The 16,134-nt window shown below is 43.8% G+C and overlaps 1 long non-coding RNA gene across 1 annotated transcript; it reads left to right on the top strand.

Annotated features, from left to right (window-relative positions):
• The first annotated feature begins 2,001 nt into the window (after positions 1 to 2,001).
• LOC135376164 (uncharacterized) lies at positions 2,002 to 3,460 on the top strand. Its single transcript, XR_010417562.1, has 4 exons — positions 2,002 to 2,160; positions 2,918 to 3,004; positions 3,073 to 3,098; positions 3,291 to 3,460. It is a non-coding gene; the product is annotated as an uncharacterized LOC135376164 (long non-coding RNA).
• Positions 3,461 to 16,134: the final 12,674 nt, after the last annotated feature.

The following is a 16,134-nucleotide window of genomic DNA, read 5'->3' as shown; positions in this document are numbered from 1 at the left end:
GAGAAGGCCCATCATGGCCCCGGCATAGGGTTGTGTATGAATGGGTTCCACTTGAGTTCAGTATGCCAATACTGCTTCTCTCTGTGCTACTAACCATTCTTTGTAAGACGCGTTGCTACAGCATGTGGTTCCACGTCTTACCCCCGGGACCAATTATTTGTGTGTGATACCCACACACAAATTGGTGGCGGTGGTGGTGGAGGTGGGAGGGTCAGAGGAGGTTATCCCCCTCTGAGACCATCACTTGCTCGCTTGTAATTATAAAATTGAAAGCGAATTCAGAATGCTGACTTGGCCGAACTTCTTGGAGGCCCCGCACTGAAACCTGTGCGAAAGGGGTTCGTGGTGTCTGTCAGAACGCCCGAAGAGAACCTCTCAAACATACGTGGCGAAACACATATGTCGACATCCAAGTTTTGTCTGAAAGAAAAAACGATTAGAGTGGGCGATTTTATTTCGATACAACATCAACAGACAGCTATTTGCAGGGTATTATGTTACCATCTTTCAGTTTTCATCAACAAATTAATGTTCCCATAACGGGTACTACATGGAGTACGGTATGTCTTACAAATACAAAGAATTCTGAAGTGCAGGCTGTTGTGCTCAAGTACGATACAGCTTATTTTTATCGTATATTTGTTACGATCTTTCTGACAACACCATCACGAAAAACAACCAATATTCTAAGATATCCTCTATCTTGGACAAGCAGCATTGGTATTAAAAAAATACAGAAATGGAATTATATCTATGCTAACCGTCATCGAAGCTACAGAAATACGGAAAGCTGCAGAAATACAGAAATAATAATAATAATAATTGGGTGTTTACGTCGCGAGACAACTGATAAATACAGAAATACCCTTACAAGAAATTTAATGATTTTTTTGTTGAAAGGTCAATGACTTTTGACACCAGGCTCATCAGAATTTCTGATGAATTTTGTGAAAATTTCTGATGAATTTATGTTTAAAATTGACCGATCTTTCCCGATGCATACTTGATGAGTTTCTCACGGTTTATGATCCCTTTCGGGTAAGTTTTCAATTATTTCCTAAGCAATAAATTTCCTAATTACTATATAATAGCTTCCTGATTAGTCTACATGCATTTCTGATGTCTTTATGTTGTGTGGCGATGTAGCCTACACTACATTTGTTCCTGACATGTCTTCTGTGTGGCTCCCGATGTCAACACATGAGTAAGAGCAGAGGAAACATGTCACAGCCAATCAGAAACACACTGCAAAATGCTCACACATAATGTGCGAAGTTTAGGAATAATGATGACATGAGCTTGGAAATACTCAGGAGACAGGATAGCGGGTGTGTACTGTTTATTTCGTTGTTTATACTTGGCTGCTGTTCAGTTCCTCGAGGTGGTGTCCGGACAAAAACCGCATATGCGCTGAAGGTACTATCGCAATTGTTGGTGCCTGAAATGCACGTAAGCGGAATATATCGTATTGAAACAGTCGGAGTGATTAGAAAACGAATTTAATAAGATTCTGCTGCTGGCTGCGCGCTCCCGGCGGAATTCGGGCAACAGTGTTGTGAGTCGACGTCACTGGACCTCGCCTCACTGGAGCCCTACATTTCGCACCATACCGGCGCTTGTATTGTTTCGGTTTGACATGTTTGTGTGACTCTGCGACTATCGAGCTATCGAGTGTGCTGCGAGTAGCGACTATCGAGCTATCGCAATCTGCAATCATCGTTCATCCCAAGCATGAGTGGTAGGACTTGTGCTGCTGATGACTGTAAGAGACATCGGTGAAAGATCCCACTCTTTCATTTTTTCGTTCCCCCCCCCCCAAAAAAAAAGGCTGAATTACGTAAAGCATGGTTAGATGCTTTAGGAAATCCGCATGACTGGAAGCGTGCGAAGACGGGCAGAATGTGTTCTGCACACTTCTCAAGAGATAGCTTTGAATTATCTGATCGTTTGAAGTTGGAGTTCGGACTAGGAAAACTTCGGAGAACACTGAAGACTGACGCGTAGTAGTGAGCTTTGTCCAGAAGATAATTGACATTATTTTTTATGCTTTGTCCTCGAGTTACGACAACAGCCGTTATGTGCAGCTCGTCGAGGAGGCACTCGTAGACAATACCTTGTCTAGCGGCGACGCGCAGATGTCGGAAGACGATGTTCAAACAGGTAAGGTTACAAGCTTCAATGCTCATAGGAGTGGCATAGTTCTTCCTGTGTGATCGTACAATATAGTAACAATTTGAAAATATTGTCCTGAGGATCATTGTATTATAGTAGTGACAGACATTGCAACTTGTGTGGTTGCCGCAGTATTGTGTACAGTACAAAAACGGTTATGTTCACTGTAAGAATAAATAATTGGACACAATTTTCTCTCGCTTTCTGCAAGGCAGATGGAAGTACACGCAGGTTAACTTTCCTACTGCTATTTTGTTCTTTGACTAGTTGCAAAGATGTTCCGAAAGCCAGCATTCGTCATGATGAAAAATATGGAGGACGAAGTGTCTAAGTAAACCAGTTATTCTGTTGTGTAAAGTTGATGTGCTAATTATTATTGACTAGTGTATATTGTTATACAATTATTGTTAGTAAGATGCAGTTCATTATTGACTCGCGTTGAGGTGCAGACTGCAAGACATTTTCCGTTTCTTTGTGTGTGTGTGTGGGGGGGGGGCATTTAAATGTATATACCATGTTTATCAGGCTGTATACACTGCCTATGTCTGTCAAAAATACAGTTCATAGCCTTGACATACACCAATGCTTGTTTTCTTTTCCCTTTTTTGTGTGGCCGGTCTTTGCAGGAGCCTTGGCGATACTCTTTGCAGGACATTATATACTGACATGTCTTCCTTTTGTGCATTTGACTGGTCCTGCTTTTGCTGCGTTAGCTCAACATTCATTCACACACTCACAATTTCAGGCAGATGGCTGAAGACAGCCAGGATGCAAGTGTTCAGTCTGGTGGTGATGTTCAGAATGAAAAGTCTACTGAAGATGAAGGTGAAAGGTATGTTTGTGTCCCTAACTGGCTAAGATCACGTATTACACAATAGTTAACAATAGCTCTAATTGCAGGTCCAATGGCAAACACACTGATTTCGGTAGGTAACCTCTTTCCTGCTGTTCCTGAGGTAGGGCAATTCATGTCTATACAGATTACAATTTTTTAAATGATAGAAAACATGTTATTGTACCGCTGACATCACAGACCATTTGTTGTTCAGAAGAGCTGCCATTCAAAGTGTCATTATATCTTTATGTTCTTCACAACTGTCAAACGATATCTACCACAGAAAGAAGATATATGAAAATAACGTCATGCGCGATGTCCACTCCTTTTGGGCATGGAAATCGGAACAAGAAACCCTTGTGTGCAGCCGGGAGGAGAAGCTGACTCAGAGATATGTTGCTAATATCAACTATACATCTACTCACTGTCATATTACACACACTTCCAGTCTTATTTTCTGATTTTGTCATTCATAATACCTAGTGTTCTGCATGTATGAACATATAAGATGCAGGTATTCCCATACCATCCCATAGTAATGGATAGAGCAGTCCTAGTCGTAAAAAGTCAAATGATAGGCCTAAGGAAGGAAATACCCAAAACAGGTCATAAACCATGCAGGTAGACCTATATCATGCCATTGTAGTGCGTAGAGCACTAATTGTCACAAAAGTCAATTTATAGTTACAAACAAGGACATGCTGTAGGACAAGCTGTAGGATCAAGGACATGCGCAGGTAGTCCCATACAATCCCATGGCAGGGCATAGAGTAGGCATAGTCACAAAAAAGGCAATTTATAGCTGTAAACGAGGTAGTAGTCAAAACAGGTCATAAACCATGCAGGTAGTCCCATACCATACAATAGTAGTGCTTCGAGTAGCCATAGTCATAAAAAGTCAACTTATAGCTATAAACAAGGAAATAGCCAAAACAGGCCATGAATCACGCAGATAGTCCCATACCGTTCATAGTAGGGCATAGAGTAGGCTTTTTTTTTATTTGCGTGTTAGCGCCGCGAAGCAACTGTGGTTATGAGCGGCGTACAGACATGGACAGCAGGAAGGAGTGGGACCAGGGGGTCAATATGCGTCCTGGGCCGACTTCAGGGGGAACTGTGCCAACATTCGTTTAGAAAGTCTTCGGAAACCCCAGCGAAAACCTCAGACAGCACAGCCGGGGGTAAGATTCGAACCCAACACCTCCCAGTCTTGAGCACGACCTTGGCTACCACAAACGAGCGGACGCCTTAGCCCACTCGGCCATGCCGCTGGTAGAGCTGGCATTGTCACAAAAAGTTAACTCAAGGCCGTAACATGCCCAAGAATTAGGGACAAAACGTAAAGCAGGCTTCACCTAAAACGGCTCCCATAGAGCCTGTGTATTTTGGAACGAAAAGCGCGTGCTACATATTCTGCTGGCAGCGCTTTGCATTCGTTCTCTAATGGGATGTTGCCTCTGCCAAGACGAAACTTTTGAGCATTTTTTTGGGCATGAATAGTGGCATCTTCAAGGTTCCATTCGGGTTCCAAATTTTGAACATGTAAAGGAGCCTTCAATCGCCGCACGGACGCGTAGCGGCGAAGCCTACGTTCAAGGCCACGCGCAACCACAGGTTTGGGAAATGGCTCGCCGCAGAAGAGACTACAACGGATAAAGAAGACAAACAAGAAATAACAATACCAGGAGCAAAGATTTGTGTGTTACTTCACGTGGTAATGGTATAGGATATAAAAAGCTAAAAACTTGACAGCTGTTAAGAGAACTAACATCGTTGAGCAAACGTGTGTACATTATGGCTGTTACGAAGTCTGTTGGTATCTGCTAAACTGTGAGCAATCAAACAGAACATAAAATAAAGGTGTGGTCGGAGTGAACGGCACAACAAAGACAACAATAATGACGATGATGAGATGAGGTGTTTCACCGCGGAGGTGCGTACCCTACCCCACTGCACGTGGAACATTATGTGAAGATGATGAAGGAAGGATGAAAATACAAGAAAGAACTAAAATCAACAGCAGAAAATGGACCAACGACAGCTTAAGACGACATGTACTACTTTGCACAGGAAAATGTGATATCTGAGGTCCTACGATGTGCTAGGGTTGTCAAACCAAGTTTATCGAGGATAGGTTCATAATTATAGACCCCAATGCGTCGGTCATAGAGAATGTACAATGACTCCAAGGGATTCGATGCTGTCATTCGGTCAATCTCTTATCTTTGAAAATTAGTGAAGCTAATTAAGTATACCATTCTAGTTAACCATCGAACACTGATGATACCGACTAGGAAAGATATCCGAGAGGCCAGGTATGTTAGCCGCCGAAACGGCACGTCCGGGGCTCTCATAAATTTTTAATAACAACTGTGGCACCTAACAAAGGACAACCTGTATATCCTCATGTGTTTCCATACTGACTCCCGGAAGAATTCGAGGCTCGTTCGAGTAGACCGAATGTACAATCGTGTTTATGAAATAGCGCAAAAAAAATTGGACATGGTTGCAAAATTTGAGACATACAAAAATAAAAGATTTGACTCAAATTGGCGGGCTAAAGTGTGCCTAACGAACCAACATTCAGTTAGCTTATAGAAACAAGGTATTCTGAGGCACGATAGGTCTATAAGTTGAGTGAATGTTGGCGTGGATATGTCGCGGTGATGTAGATGGTGTCGTCTAGACCAAAGAGGCTGGAGGCTGGAGGCTTGAAGGCTCAGCAGTGCAGAGAACCTACGGATACGCATGTAAGATGAGGGAAGTAGGACAACCATGCACGCACACGCATGACGCTGAACCATAAAACCGATCTATATATTCGGAAACTCCGAGTGGCTGAACACACCGTTTGTATAGACTGCCGGTTTCGTTTCTTCTTTCTCGCTCTCTCCTTTTCCTTTTTATTTTCTTTTTTCTTGGGGGGGGGGGGAAGGGGGCGTATTAATACCTGAAGACAATTCATGATACAGCTATAAGATGTCAGGCTTCCTCGCGAACGCAGGGGCCTCTCTCTAGGGAGGAAAGCGCAATTGTAAAAGGCGGTCACGTGTTCCGTTTGTATTATAACACATTACTCTGCTCTCTTTTGATCACAATAATGCTCGTTGCCTTGTCAATGTCATCTGCATTTTTTAGATACTGTAGATATGTCGTTCACCTCGAAACTGCAAAAAAAGTTAAGAAGTCACGACTTCTGTTGTTTGAGTTTCATTTGCGATTTTGTGGCGACTTTCTGTTCTATCTATCAAAGTCTACCAAAATAAGCACAATTTCAGACAACGGAAAAAAAAATACGTATCGTGCTGCGTTCCTGTCTTTTATTATCCATACTTAATACAGCTAACGCTGTAGTGGCTCAAATCTATCCCTATTGCAGCCTAATGCCGCGTGCTTTTCGACAGCCGTACTACTGGCTTTTCTTTTCGTCAGTGGAGAGGGTTCTAGCAGGTGTGCTGTTTCATCAGCGTATTTTTTCTGAAGATTTACTATCTTGATCCACCCGTCGTACATGCTCGCGCTTTCAGCAGACTGCTTGGGACTGTGTTGTTCGCTGTCGCGTCTTTTTTCATTCGATCATCTTTGTTTCTGTAGGTGTGAAGAAAAATTTATTGACTAGTTGATAAGCAACTGCGTGCACCACGTACAAGTCAGTTGTGTAGCATCGATTGCTAGTACGTATGAGTTGAATAAATATGAATGAAGCACGATGAACATTTGATTTACACATAAGAGTTAGTGACGTCTTCAGGTTGGGAAAAAATTCGCATGGTTGCATATGCGATCACAATGTCCTCCTTTTAACGTTGAAGCCAAAATAATCGGGCGCACTTCAAACCACGTTACTCAAGCTGTGACGCAACATTTGCCTCAGCTTGCCGTCGTCTGGATCTTTGGACGTCGTTCCCGATTTCCGTTCTTAGCTCACCTCGCATCATAGAGTCCACGTCTAACATGCGTGACACGCGCTGGTTGAGTTCGACACTTAAACCTGGCCTCTTTCGTGTTGGGTGCCACCTTCTTCCCAGTACGTGACGTCACGTTTCTGATATCTCCTAGCCTGTAGCGCAGAATTTTCTTCCAACTTTAACATATTTTAGCGCATCCCATGCTGCGTCCCATTTGTTTGTTCGCCGGTGATGTAGGTTCTCTAAGACACAATTTATCTTTTCTAGTCCTTGGCTAGAAGGCCATCCTAGTCAGCGCTGCTGCATGTGGCTCATCGCGGCGTAATGCGAAAAAGCATGTATATACGGGGTCACGCTCTACTGTCCGTACCTCTTGCATTTGTTTCCCAGACCTAGAAACATAGTTAGGACGTTTAACGTCTCCTGACGCAGATCTTTCCCTGCAGTATCTTGCTCAATTCTTTTACCACACCTCTGAAAAGACCACATAACTGTGCTAGTTCATCTCTGGTGTCCGAGGACAGGGCTGGGGTCGCAAGGCGTGGTAGACTCTCAAGAAGTAAATCGTCATTCTTCCCTGTTAATGATGTGAATTTAGCAACTTCCGTTTTGCTGTCAGTGAGCAGTCTGACGTTCGCACCACATCCCTTTATAATCTCTGCCAGCTTTCTCACGGACGTGTAATATATTCCTTGTATATTCCCATACAGATTATCGAATACCCTTTTAGCAATTATTCGTTCTATGGCGTAGAGGCAGTCTGAAGACATATAGGAAGGCCCATCTGTTCGTACTCCCGTCGCAGACTCCCAGAATTCTCAGAGGCAGAAAATAGGGGCACAAAAGCCCTTGCATACAGGAACAATGGCAAGAACGCGCGCAGAGCGAATAAGCTTTGGCAACGTCCTAGCATACTTCCTACTCAAGACAAGACCGCAGTGCTATCAGGTCCAGTAGATATCTTGATGAACAAGGAATGATTTCATTAGATGAAGTATGGAAGGGAAAAAAAAGTAACTAAAACAATAAGTCGGTCGTTACTTTTGTGCACGGGTTTCGTTGATAGCTGCTGTAATAGCCCTCGCCTTTCTGTCTGTCGTGTGGTTAATGCAGAAGTCGTGATGAAGCGGGCAACTCAACAACATACAGATAAAATAATGATTCCGCGCTTGATGCCCCGGTACGAGTGCATCATGAGCCGTGCAGTAGTGGCCGGTCTGCAACCGTTGTAAGAAAAAAAGAAAAGAAAAAAAAAACAAAGAGAGAGAGAGAAACTTCAGTAGTCGAGTGGCATCGGCGAGTCCCGCAAAAGAAGCTGATTATCGCTTTTATCTCTTATCGCTCTCAAAGCATGAACGCGGAAGGTGGACGGTTGTTTAGCTGTGAGACCTACTGACTCATGTATTTATTTCCCCTGTTGGCCATGGAGGCAATACAAAAGGGAGGTTAGCATTTCGTAGCATAATGTTACCATAGCAGCAGACAACCACATGAAAAAAATGTGCAGATACGTGGAGGTAAATAAACAAGTACATTAAACATTTTGGTCAACTGGAGCAAAGAATGACAGCACGTACAAAGTGGAAATTTAAAAACGGCAATGCAGCGCAATGGTCATGCCGGCCAGACGCGTGAGCCTTCCTCTTTCATCTCCCCCTCTTCATCCCTTCCCCCAGCAAAGTGCCGCCAGTGTAGGCATGCAGATCGCTCCAATTTCCACGTCACCCCTCCGCCCGCAATGGTTGCATAAGCATTTCTTAAATTGTTTGGCATCGGTAACGGAATGCATATAAGCTCTTGAATTAACGATCCTCTTAGGTATTATTATGACAAATTTGTGAAACAAACACTCACAAGTTATTATTCGGCCAGTGGAAAGCAGACGCAGATGTACGGCAACATGAAAAACTCAGTGCGGCACCCTCATTGTTCTCTATAGAACCCCGCTTCATTGTCCCTGATGTTTTGCACATGAAGATACGAATAGTCGAGCAGCTTCTTGAAAACCTGCTCTGGAAATGCAGGACGTAGACACTGCTAATAGAGTGCGCGATCCAAAAGGAAAAGACACGTCCGTGAGAAAACTGGTGGACATTATAAAGGAAACTGGCGCGAACGTCAGACTGCTCACTGACAGCAAAACGGAAGTCGCTAAATTCACATCATTAACAGGAAAGGATGCCGATTTACTTCTTGATAATCTACCTTTCCTCAGACACCAGAGATGAACTGGTACACTTGTGGGATCTTTTTAGACGTGTGGTAAAAGAATTTGAGCAAGATACTGCAGGGAAAGATCTGCGTCAGGAGCAGGAGACGTTAAACGTCCTAACTATGTTTCTAGATCTGGGAAACAAATGCAAGGGGTACGGACAGTAGAGCGTGACCCCATAGATACATGTTTTTTCGCATTACGCCGCGATGAGCGACATGCAGCAGCGCTGACTAGGATGGCCTTCTAGCCAAGGACTAAAAAAGAAAAATTGTGTCTTAGAGAACCTACATCATCGGCGAACAAACAACTGAGACACAGCATGGGATGGGCTAAAATATGTTAAAGGCTAGAAGAAAATTCATCTGCGCTACAGGCTAGGAGATATCAGAAACGTGACGTCATGTACTGGGAAGAAGATGGCATCCAAGAGGAAAGAGGCCACGTATAAGTGTCGAACTCAACCAGCGCGTGTCACGCATGTTAGATGTGGACTCTATGACGCGAGGTGAGCTAAGAACGGAAATCGGGAACGACGTCCAAAGATCCAGACGACGGCAAGCTGAGGCAAATGTTGCGTCACAGCTTGAGTAACGTGGTTTGGAGTGCCGCCGATTATTTTGGCTTCAACGTTAAAAGGAGGACATTGTGATCGCATATGCAGTCATGCGAAGTTTTTCCCAACATGAAACGTCACTAACTCTTATGTGTAAATCAAATGTTCATCGTGCTTCATTCGTATTTATTCAACTCATAGGTATTAGCAATCGATGCTACACAACTGACTTTTACGTGGTGCACGCAGACGCAGTTGCTTATCAACCGGTCAATAAACTTTTCTTCACACCTACAGAAACAAAGATGATCGAATGAAAAAAGACGCGATAGCGAACAACAAAGTCCCAAGCAGTCTGCTGAAAGCGCGAGCATGTAGTACGTCTGGATCAAGATTGTAAATCTTCAGAAGAACTACGCTGATAAGACAGCATACCTGCTAGAACCCTCTCCACTGACGAAAAGAAAAGCCAGGAGTACGGCTGTCGACAAGCACGTGGCATTAGGCTGCAGTAGGGATAGATTTGAGCCACTACGGCTTTAGCTGTATTAAGTATGGAAAATAAAAGACAGGAAAGCAGAACGATATATTTTCTTTACTTTTCTATTTTTTTTCGTTGTCTGAAATTGTGCTTATTTTGAGAGATTTTGAGAGATGACGACAACAGAAAGTCGCCACAAAATCGCAAATGAAACTCAAACAGCAGAAAGTCGTGATTTCTTAACTTTCTTTTGTAGTTTCGAGGTGAACGACATATCTACAGTGTCTAAAAAATGCAGATGACATTGACAAGGAACGAGCATTATGTCCGCATGCAGCATGTGGTCGAAAGAGAGCAGAGTAATGTGTTGTAATACAAACCGACCACGTGACCGCCTTTGCATTTTCCTCGCAGAGAGGCTCCTGCGTTCGCGATGAAGCCTGACATCCTATAGCTGTATCATAAATTGTCTTCAGGTATTAATAAGCCCCCTCCCCCCCCCCCCCCCCCAAAGAAAGAAAACAGAAAAGAAAAAGGAAAAGGACAGAGCGAGAAAGAAGAAACGAAACCGGCAGTCTATACAAACGGTGTGTTCAGCCACTCGGAGTTTCGGAATATACAGATCGGTTTTATAGATCAGCGTCATGCGTGTGCGTGCATGGTTGTCCTACTTCCCTCATCTTACATGCGTATCCGTAGGTTCTCTGCACTGCCGAGCCTTCAGCCTTCAGCATTTTTTTCGTCTAGACGACACCATCTACGCCACCGTGACATATCCACGCCAACATTCACTCAACTTATAGATCTATCGTGCCTCAAAATACCTTGTTTCTACAATCAAACTGAATGTTGGTTCGTTAGGGACACTTTAGCCCGCCAATTTCAGTCAAATCTTTTATTTGTGTATGTCTCAAATTTTGCAACCATATCATTTTTTTAGTTTCCTTTTTTTGTGTGCGCTATTTCATAAATACGATTTTACATTCGGTCTACTCGAACGAGCCTCGAATTCTTCTGGGAGTCAGTATGGAAACACATGAGGATATACAGGTTGTCCTTTGTTAGGTGCCACAGTTGTTATTAAAAATTTATGAGAGCCCCGGACGTGCCGTTTCGGCGGCTAACATACCTGGCCTCTCGGATATCTTTCCCAGTCGGTCTCATCAGTGTTCGATGGCTAACTAGAATGGTATACTTAATTAGCTTCACTAATTTTCAAAGATTAGAGATTGACCGAATGACAGCATCGAATCCCTTGGAGTCATTGTACATTCTCTATGACCGACGCATTGGTGTCTATAATTATGAACCTATCCTCGATAAACTTGGTTTGACAACCCTAGCACATCGTAGGACCTCAGATATCACATTTTCCTGTGCAAAGTAGTACATGTCGTCTTAAGCTGTCGTTGGTCCATTTTCTGCTGTTGATTTTAGTTCTTTCTTGTGTTTTCATCCTTCCTTCATCATCTTCACATAATGTTCCACGTGCAGTGGGGTAGGGTACGCACCTCCGCGGTGAAACACCCCATCTCATCATCGTCATTATTGTTGTCTTTGTTGTGCCGTTCACTCCGACCACACCTTTATTTTATGTGTTGTTTGATTGCTCACAGTTTAGCAGATACCAACAGACTTCGTAACAGCCATAATGTACACACGTTTGCTCAACGATGTTAGTTCTCTTAACAGCTGTCAAGTTTTTAGCTTTTTATATCCTATACCATTACCACGTGAAGTAATACACAAATCTTTGCTCCTGGTATTGTTATTTCTTGTTTGTTTTCTCTATCCGTTGTAGTCTCTTCTGCGGCGAGCCATTTCCCAAACCTGTGGTTGCGCGTGGCCTTGAACGTAGGCTTCGCCGCTACGCGTCCGTGTGGCGATTGAAGGCTCCTTTACATGTTCAAAATTTGGAACCCGAATGGAACCTTGAAGATGCCACTATTCATGCCCAAAAAAATGCTCAAAAGTTTCGTCTTGGCAGAGGCAACATCCCATTAGAGAACGAATGCAAAGCGCTGCCAGCAGAATATGTAGCACGCGCTTTTCGTTCCAAAATACACAGGCTCTATGGGAGCCGTTTTAGGTGAAGCCTGCTTTACGTTTTGTCCCTAATTCTTGGGCATGAAATGAGGAAATAGTGAAAAAAAAGGTCCTAAATCATGCCAGTAGTCCCATACCATCCCACAGTAGTTCATAGAGTAGGCATAGTCATACAAAGTCAATTTATGGCCATAAACGAGGAAATAGTCATAATAGGTCATAAATTATGCAAGTAGTCCCATAGCACCCTGTAGTACTGCATAGAGTAGGCGTAGTCATAAAAAGTCAATTTGTAGCCGTAAACAAGGAACTACTCATAACAGGTCATAACTTATGCAAGTAGTCCCATACTATGACATAGTAGTGCATTGAGCAGTGACTGTCACAAAAGAGTCGGTGTATGGATGTAAACGAGGAAATAGTCAAAACAGGTCATAAATAATACAGGTAGTCCCACACTGTCGCATAGTAGTGAGAAGAATAATGAAAAGATAACACGAGAATTTAGTGTTAAATTCCAAGGGATCAGGATTAAAATTGGTAGCACGAGCATTAAATTTAACAGAAGGATTAAATCCCACGGTATGAGGATTAAAAGTGGCGGCATAAGGATTAAATCCAGCGAAACAAGGATTAAAAGTGGCGGCATGAGGATTAAATTCCGCGGTATAAGGATTAAATACGACGGGAAAACCTGTAGTTGTAGTGTCCAGTCATGATTCGGTATAAAAAAAAACTATTCTTATCACTTTTTATTGCAAATTCGGGTGGTCATTTCGTGGCAACTTTTTCTGCCGACTCCCGAGCAGTTACGTTTACTCAGTCAAACCACGACGATCTTGGCGATCTCGCATGTTCGCGTGGCGTTTTCGGAGCGCCCGGAATTCGCCAGCGAGCGCGGCAAAGAACCTTGCAATTTCCGAGAGCTCGGTAGTTTTGCCACATTTTGACCAAGCGAATTCGCCATTAAAGGGGCTCGAAAATGCAAAGACAAGTTGACTTTAAGTTACGTTCCACGCTATGTTAATTTCGTACTTGTTATCATAACTCAAAACTTTGATTCCCATACGGAGCTACAATCGAAATTATACCGAACTCTTTCTTACTTCGGCGCTAAGCAGTGAACGTCGTTTCAGCTCGTGCATCGGTGCTTCCATGCTGCGCGTGCAGCACGTGCCACGCCATCAAGGGGCTACATTTTGAACTTTTCGCTATCCCGTAACGCTTGCTAAACGCTCGTGCTCCCCTGTTGACGGCCAATGCGCGTGATGGAATGAACGCACAAATTTTGAAAAATAGCTATAACGATCGCTATGTGCCGATCAAGATTGAGCCCAAGGTCTCTGTGAAAAACAGTGCACGTTGCGGTGCGGACTGGCGTCGCTGTCCGAAGGATGTGAAGATAAATGCTACCAGTGGGACATTCACGAGAACTGTTGTGGGCTACAATTAAAGGAGCATGGAAATCCATTTTGGAACATATATTTCTCACCGCCTGATATGAACATACGAGGCGCAATCAAAAAGTAACATTAATGTTTTTTTTATTTAGAGAAAACACAAAATTAGAAAAAAAATAATTCGATCATTTTTCAATATAGTCCCCGCTGGGTTCACTGCACGTTGGCCATCGTTTGACTAAGGCACAAATTTCGTGAGAGAAATATAATTGTGAATTTCAGCGCAATTAGTCATCCACTGCCGTCGAGCAGTACGTTTCAGCGACAATGAAAAACACTACATTCTTGTTTCGTCTCTGCATGAAAATGATGGACCCAGCACTTGTCGCCAGTGACTGTACGAGTCAGGAGGCCATCCCCAAGAGCTTCTTGGCACCATATTATGGCCTCACTGATGTCCATGTGGCGTTGTTTGAGTTTGGCGCGGTGAGCTGTCTTGGTACCCACCTGGTGGAGACTTTGCAGCAGTGCAGCTCGTCGTGAACCTGCTGGTGGGTCTAGCCATGACTGACGTTCAATTCTTAGACAACTTCTACAATAGCCACCCGCCGGTTTTGGCGCACGGTAACCTTTACTCCAGCAACAGCGTCTACAGCGCCTGGTTGCCCAGAGCGACATGCAGCAGTCAAAGTATGAAAGCCAGATTTGAACTTTGCAACATCCATAAACCTGCCAAAGCGACATGCAAGCGTTCTGGTACAGTCTCCTCATCCTCCAATAAATGTTTTGAGGTTTTTTGCCCTCGCTGGTCAGAAATACGAGAATGGTATGTTGCTCCTCTCGGGTGCAAATATCCAAGGTGACGTACATCTTCGACATGTCTTTGTGACGTCATACTTTGCGGCACGCCAACAACTTTCGACGAGCTCTTCCATCTAGGGTGAAATGTGAACATGTCTAAACATCAACCGCGTACTACGCGATCTCTTTTTATGTCGCCATATTAAGGTTAATTTTTGACTGCCCCTCGTACTACCTTCATAAACTGTCACGCAAAAGATTTCCTTCGAAAAGCGCGAATTTCCTGAGAAAATTAGTGTGCAAGAATGCGACAGTCTCCCCCAAGCCGAGTCTGGCGTGTGGTGACGTCAGGCGGCCGAGCACTTCATTGGCTGCCGGAAGCGTCCGCTCCCCGCCAGAATCGTCTGCTAGCTCCAGAATCGTGGCGACTTGCCGACTGAGACGGCTGTTGCTATTTATTTGCGTTTAACATTCACTTGTGTTCTTACATTATTTGTCTCGTACGTTTTGCATAAAACATGACTGCGGGCAGTGTAAAAGGTGTGCCTAATCCTCTGTGTTGCCGTGACGGCCCGGGTTAAGTTGTATCGTACACGGTTGTGGGTTCTGTTCCTATTGTGCTGAAGTGTCGTTGATTAGTGAACAGTATTGTGCCTCTGTGTGCAGCATATATATGATACGACTAAATACATTCCTGTCAGTTGGAGATTTATTCCATGTGCCATTGTTGTATGCTGAGTATGACCATTCAAAAAAGAAAACTCTTATTTGGCCATGCGTTTTTGGGTTTCCCACAGATCGCTAGCAGATGAACTCTACTGACTTTATTATGGTATTCATGTTGTTGTGCTTGTGGAGACGTTGAGCTCCTGGTATCAGTAAGATATGGTAAGCGCAATGTTACACAGCTATGCATTCATCGGTCCGCTCTTTCGCCTCGGAGATGCCAGTGCCCATGCGGTTCAGAGCCCATAGTGATGGCCACAACAAGGAGAAGTCATGATGGTCGACGACCTCTTCAAATGAAAACACTGGTCACTGCACCGCGTCTTCATGACTGTGCATTCGTAACCAAGAAGAAGCACTATATTTCAATCAGAATGTTCATTCACACTTAGCAGCATCCCAAGCAAGCAATGGCCGACGGTTGGCAAAAGGTCGGATGACAGTTGGCCAACGACTCTTTGGACCATTCAACGTTGGTGCAACGTTGCATAGTGATAGGCAGAGTGAGGATTGGAAAGCCGTCGGCCAGGGTACAGGTCCATAACAAGGAAATAGCTCGTTGGCCAAGAACTTGCCAAAGCTTAGGTGAATGTCGCCTGGGGGAGAGGGTAACGTAGAATGGTGTAGCGCTGCATAGGTTCGACTTTTGATGGACCAAGGTAATTTTTTAAAACTAAAGCAGTAAGAAACAGAAGCGTTAACTTCATGGCGAGTTAATACGACAAGCAATTTCGACATCTCACCAGTCATTTTGACGCACACGCGAACAGGACTCTAGAATTGCAAAAGCTTGCGAGACAAGCTATGTATAGTATCTGTTTTTCCTCGGGAAACACATGCCGTTGTGAGTTTGGTCGCATTGTGGTCTCGGGCATCTTACGAGTTTTTTTTTTTTTGTACTTTTAGACAACTCTATTTTTTTGCATTTTGAAACGTTGTGCTCACTGTCCATTGTGGGAAACATGAGCAACGCAAACAAATATTGATATATCGTTAC

Source organism: Ornithodoros turicata, chromosome 1 (genome assembly GCF_037126465.1).
Source record: "Ornithodoros turicata isolate Travis chromosome 1, ASM3712646v1, whole genome shotgun sequence".
NCBI classification, from domain to species: Eukaryota; Metazoa; Arthropoda; class Arachnida; order Ixodida; family Argasidae; genus Ornithodoros; species Ornithodoros turicata.
The sequence above is the reverse complement of the archived record's forward strand: the minus strand, read 5'-3'. Positions and strand labels throughout refer to the sequence as shown.